Source organism: Monopterus albus, unplaced genomic scaffold (genome assembly GCF_001952655.1).
Source record: "Monopterus albus unplaced genomic scaffold, M_albus_1.0 scaffold137.1, whole genome shotgun sequence".
Lineage (NCBI taxonomy): Eukaryota > Metazoa > Chordata > Actinopteri > Synbranchiformes > Synbranchidae > Monopterus > Monopterus albus.
Genome location: NW_018128017.1, coordinates 808837 through 815054, shown reverse-complemented (window position 1 = coordinate 815054; position 6218 = coordinate 808837).

Sequence of the window (6218 nt, the reverse complement as noted above, 5' to 3'; positions counted from 1 at the left end):
TTTAAAAGCCTGTGGAACATAACCTGTTAATAGAGAGAGGTTAATCAGATCTAGTATGGATGTGTTGATTAGGGGAAAGACGTCTTTGAGCAGCCTTGTCGGGATGGGGTCCAGGAGACATGTTGATGATTTAGATGAAGCAATTGTTGAGGTCAACTCAGAGAGATCTATAGGAGAGAAGTAGTCCAAGTATAAATGAGGTCCCACAGATGTCTCCAAATCCACTGTAGTAGATAACCAGCGGTTGAATGACGACATGCGGCTAAACATGTCATCACTGGTCACATTGGGTAGGGGTCCAGAGAAAACTATGGAGTCCGACATTGTTTTAGCGAAGTTACACACCGACTCAACATTAATTTTAGTGACCTCCGACTGGCGAAGTCGGGAGTCATTAACGCCGACGTGAATACTGTAACAACCTTACTGTATTTACGCTTATCCTTAGTCAGCAGCTTCTAATAGGATTCAATGTCGCCCGCTCTGGCCCCAGGAAAACATTTGACTATGGCCGCCGGTGTCTCTAGCTTCACTTTTCTGACTATGGAGTCTCCGATTACCAGAGCTGTTTTCTCAGCGGGTGTGTCGCTGAGTGGGGAAAATCGACACAAATAGATAAAACATTAAAATTCATATATAGATAAAACGCAAATTACATTAAAACATTAAATGCAAATTAAAAGCAACAATTATATGACAGCTCAAAGTGTAGAAACCTAGTACTTTTAGTGTAGCTGTGGCAAACTGTGGATTCTCACTGTTCTCTATATACTTTGTAGTCCTATTCCTTAGTCTTCCCCAGATTACCCTCTTAGCACTTAAACATCAGCGGCAGCCGTACTTTCTTCTGGAAACTTGAACCCCCTTGAAACACCAGTGTCTCTACATACACAGCACAGTGAAGACAGTTGGTCACTGAGTAATGGATAAAAGCAGATAAAGTGCAAACCTGGGTGGAATTAAGATGCATTAATTCAAAGCAGAGGAAAAAAGATCAGTCTTTAGTTTTTAAAGTAGTTCCAGTTGGGGCAGATCTAAATCCTAATGGGAGCTGGTTCCAGCTGTGTGCAGCACTGTGGCTAAAAGCCCTTCCACCTTGTTCACTGTAGTCCGACCTCTGGGCACCACTAGCTGACCGGTCCCTGCACATCTGAGACACCTACCAGGCCTGTACTCAGCAAACATCTCTGGGGTGTTTTGGGCCCAGACCATTGAGAGACTTGGAGACAATCAGTAGGGCCTTACACTGAATCCTGTATTTAACTGGAAGCCAGTGCAAAGACCTAAGGACTGGAGTGATGTGTTCTCTCTTCTTGGTGTTTGTCAGTTTTCTGGCAGCTGTTTAAAGGTCTTACTGAGGAGGCCAATCAGGAGTGCATCACAGTAGTCTACCTTACTAGAAACTAATGCAGGAATGAGATTTTCCAAATCCTGCTTATAGACTGAAAGTTTTTCATTTTAGCTGTTTTTAAGATGGCAGCCTAGATGTGGCCATTAAAATTTAGATCCTCATCAATGATTACACTAAGATGTTAGTTTTTAGTGTCTTGGACCTAGGGCTGATCACTGGCCACCAGCCATTTTTATTTATTTACAAAACAAATGATTTCTGTTTTGTTTTTGTTTAGTTGAATTGTATTACCTCAGATGAAAAAACTCTGGTATTTTAGTTGAAACTGGTCTATCGAACAGTAGAGGGCACAGTAAGACAGGGGAGTGAGAAGGGGTATCTGCTGAACTAATGGATCTGATGTCATTTAAAGCAGACAGGCTGCTAAAGCAGTTTTAGTTTCTGAGGTATAGCTTTTAAAAACATGCTGTCCAAAACAGTTCTAAGTCCGCTAATGTTAATGAGGCAAAGGAGAGGTGTAACAGGACATAATCTGCTGAATTACAGCAACTCATCTTCACACAGAACATTTAATAATTAGTAATAACTTTTGTACCTAAGGGGGGATTTCAGTGTCTTGCCCAAGGGTACTTTGACTGCAGGCACCGAGATTCGACCCTTCAACCTTCTGGTTGGGAAACAACTGCTCTACCCACCGCACCACTGTCACCTCCAACCTTTGTGCTCTTTCTAACCCAGCTGATCAGAAATCCACTGCCTTTAGCAGCTCCTTTCCTTTTCCATTTTTAATTTTCTCTTTACAAGGCATCTTTGCACAGCAGAATGAAATATTGTGATTAATAAAAGGAACTGTAATAGCCTTCACAAAAAAACAATAAAAACTGCAAGTGGCAACTATTATTAATAATAATGTAGCTTAGATACGCTGTAGCTTTGAACCATGACAAAAGACAGTAGCTAACCCCTAATCCACATTGAGCACATTAAGATGTTTTCTTGGCACGTCTCATGCACATTCCTACTTTCTATCAAATGTGTCAATGCACATGTAAGATGTGTATCTCCCTTTGAACCCTCAGATGTTTTATGCTTCAGCCTTTTTTTTCTGCCACATTTACCAGACAGCTGTTTAAATCACACAAATCCCAGTTATTTTCTGTTGCAAACCTTCTTCTGGTATCTATTATTCAGGCTCATGATGCAAATATGACAAGTTTAATTTCACTTTCAGCCAGGGGATAACCGTAAAATCACTAAATTCACAGGCTACCTAAAAATGCAATTTCTTCCTGGTGAACTTCCATGAAAACTGTTTGTGCTGTTTGTCTGCCTGATAAAGGCGTGTTCAATGTTCTTCTTGATAAGAGTCAGAGGTAGGCCTTAACAAACAACAAAACAAAACAAACAAGCATAAAATAGGCCTTGAAAAAGGGGCACTTTAGAAACCAAGGAGCAAAGGGGCAGGTGCTCAAGCACCATCAGCTGTCGCTGATGTCACTGAACTCCAGTGTTCCAACTCCAGTGCTGTCATGTTTTCTCAATGACAGCTGTGAAAACACAGCTGGAGGTTTTCGATATGGGCTGATCAGCAATATTAACACAGATTAGTTCTACAAACATTTCTCTGAATCAGGCACATGCACAGATAGACCCCAGGTGGTGCTCACAAACCTGCCCCTTTTCCCTCTGACCTGAAAAGTGTCCTTTTTGCAGGACTGATTTTTCCTAACTATTTTTTATTTAACTGTTTAATTTTTAAACCATTTTAATTTTGGGTCATGACACCGATTTTCAACTAAAAGATGCTGTAACTATGCCAACAAGTGCATTTGCAGGTTGGCTTTTGAGTCCTTAGAATTTTCCACTGTAGTGTAGAGGGTGAATGCAGCCCTATTTGCAGTTTCATGGGTCACACAACACATTTTGAGTTGGGACAGTAGAAAAACCATAGGTGTAAATATTGAAACCAATGATGGCTGAATTTTATTTAGCTGCATCAGTTTCAGGGTCTTGGTATTGCTCCGTCACAATGTCACGGTTTAGTGGGACACACGAGCAGAACAGTTGATTTTCCTATTATGTCCGATCAAAATGTCTGCTCAAAAGCAGATCAACTCTGTGACCAACCAATCTTTTGGCAGACAAAAAAGTACAGGTGGAACACATAAGCACGATTAGACCCCTTCTACTAGGGTACGTGCCCCAGTAAAATCACACATTTGCATTTTATCAAGCTCCTATATTTGGCAGTGGATTAAATTAACTAATAAGAGGAAGAGAATTGATTTGTTGTTAAAAGCCAGACTGAGGTGCAGTGGTCAGGGTTCATACACCACGGTGTGCCTCTTTGCATGTCATGCCCATCTTAGCTAGTGCACTGCAGCGTGTATGCAGCATTCCAGGAATTGGCATGTGAAAGAAAAGAAAAGAAAGGAATGGACTGGGGTATGTGACAGAGATTAAATTAAGTTCTTTTTTAATAATACAGATGATCTTGTTCTGACTCAAAAATTACTGACGCCTGTAGATGGGCATAATAAAAATCTTTAGAGGAGGCCGAGACAAGAAAGACGTTCAGAGAGATGAGGGTGAGAGAGGTAAGACCTGACTGTAGGTGGTAAACAAGCTAATGTTAGTTTAGTTACATAACCAGGGGCAGATGTTGAATGTGAAGTAAATTAGAGCTTTGTACATCAATGCATATGATCAGTTGGACTAGTCTTAAAACACAATTTATTGGTGTACTACATGAAATAAAACATCACACATAGCGGTCTATGTTACTGTTTGGCTATTCATTTTGAATTTAATGAAACAATATTTAATATTCTTGTCACATGGGCCAAATGATGTTTGCCTTATGCACATTTAAGAAACAGGTAAACTTGAGGCAGGAAGGGAAAGTGTGGAGGAAACTGTCGGTGTCTATGGAGACAGGTTTGACCAGCCATCCACTGCACAATACAGTTCTGAATAAATGGAGTATCGGTGTGTTATGTGGCCTGATGAGTTACAAAAACCAATTAGATTGTGTTTTTTAATTAATGATTTAAATTTGACAAATCAAACTGAGGCTGCTTGACAATCAAATTAGTTATTATTGTGAAATGCAGAAGAATGCAAAGAAATGTGCATTACAGGGCTTTGACTTTTATGCCACAAAATCATGTTGAGAATGTTCTTATTGTATACTGAAATAAATATTTTTTATAAAAATTTATATTTCTACATTTTTACATTTACCAATAGCGGTTTTAGTAGCAGCAGTATGGCAGTGGAATTGTGAGCTAAGCAAGGGAAATTCATATACCACAGCAGATAGCACATTTCATTCATGTAGCAGACATCCAAGAAAAATAATTGCAATTTGAGTAATGGGATCCTGTGCCCCAGTAGAGCTTTATGTCTAGCAACACCCCTGGAAGAAAAGGGTCTGCCTCAAGTTTGGATGGTCTGCATCAACCATGGAGGTTGTGCTTGGTAGTACGGGGTATACCACTCGTTATGTTCTGATAGTTGAACCCACATTAGTAGTTTTATATATATATGCATTCGCAATTAGCGATTCGTTTGTCGGTGCACACAGCTGGGGTGCATCCCGCGGATTGACGCCCTCCTTATTTATACCTCTGGCAGATGCTCCGCCATTGCCGGAGCATTATACAGGAAATGTAATAAGTTACGAAGAGTAATAGGCATACCCCTTAACAGCCATTAGTCGTGGTATGTGTTCTACGTGATTTTTGATTTCTGTGCTGTAGATTTCATTATGTATGTTGGCTTTTCTTTTTCCTTGTTTTTGGCTAGACATCTTTGTTCTCCCTGCTGACAGTTCCTGTGCTGTGGACTACATTTTGTATGTCGGTTATATGTTTTGTGTTGGACTTATGGAGACTCCCCCGCTGACAGTTCCTGTGCGGTTGCTTTTCTTTTGTCGTAAGCCACTCTTTTTTTTTTTTTTTTTTTTTTTTTTTTTTTTTTTTTTTTTTTTTTTTCTTCACCTGTCCGTCCTTATCCTCCTGATTCCTGCCATCAGTTCGTCTGTTTACCTGTTCGTCCTGGTCTCCTTCGCCATCTCTGCCCTACTGTGTTTATATATGTACATGACCCTTATGTTACTTTGTGTTGTGTTCCAGTAAACCACCTTCTTTACTAGCACCTGGGTCAGCATACTTGAGTCCTGCCTCAGTTCTCCCTCACCCTCCTGGTGAGGGAGACTCAACCATAACAGGTCTGTTGTTTACAGGCATTTGATTTGATTTATTCCTTCAAGCATGCAGAACAAATGACATCAACACACACATAATTACACAAATCCAACCAATGCTAATCCAGAATCAGTTTGCTTATACCTATTACATGCTTGAATGGAATAGGAAGAAGTCAGACTTATCCAGTCCTACCCCATGACATCATCTTATACAAAAAATCATTGGCTGCAAGCAGTATCTCTACATAGGTAATTCTCTTCTTCACCAGACAAGTAATACACAGAAAATTTAAAACAGAGTGTTTCCTTCATGTATTCTTGATTAAATCTTATTCTTGCATATATCTTGAATGACACATACATTTATATTTATATTTAAACTCCTCAGTTCTAGTACTGTTCTTCATGTCCACACTTAAATTATTCCATAATTTGACCCCACTTTTAGAAACACAAAATCTTTTTTTGGTTGTACGCATAGCATGAACTTTTAGATTTAACTGACCCCTCAAATTATATCCCCCCTCCCTTTCATCAAATAACTTTTGGATTCCACCAGGTAATAAGTCGTTCCTGGCTTTATACATAAACACCACGGTCTTATATTCCACCAAATCAAAGAATTTTAACAATTTAGACTGTATGAAAACTACATTT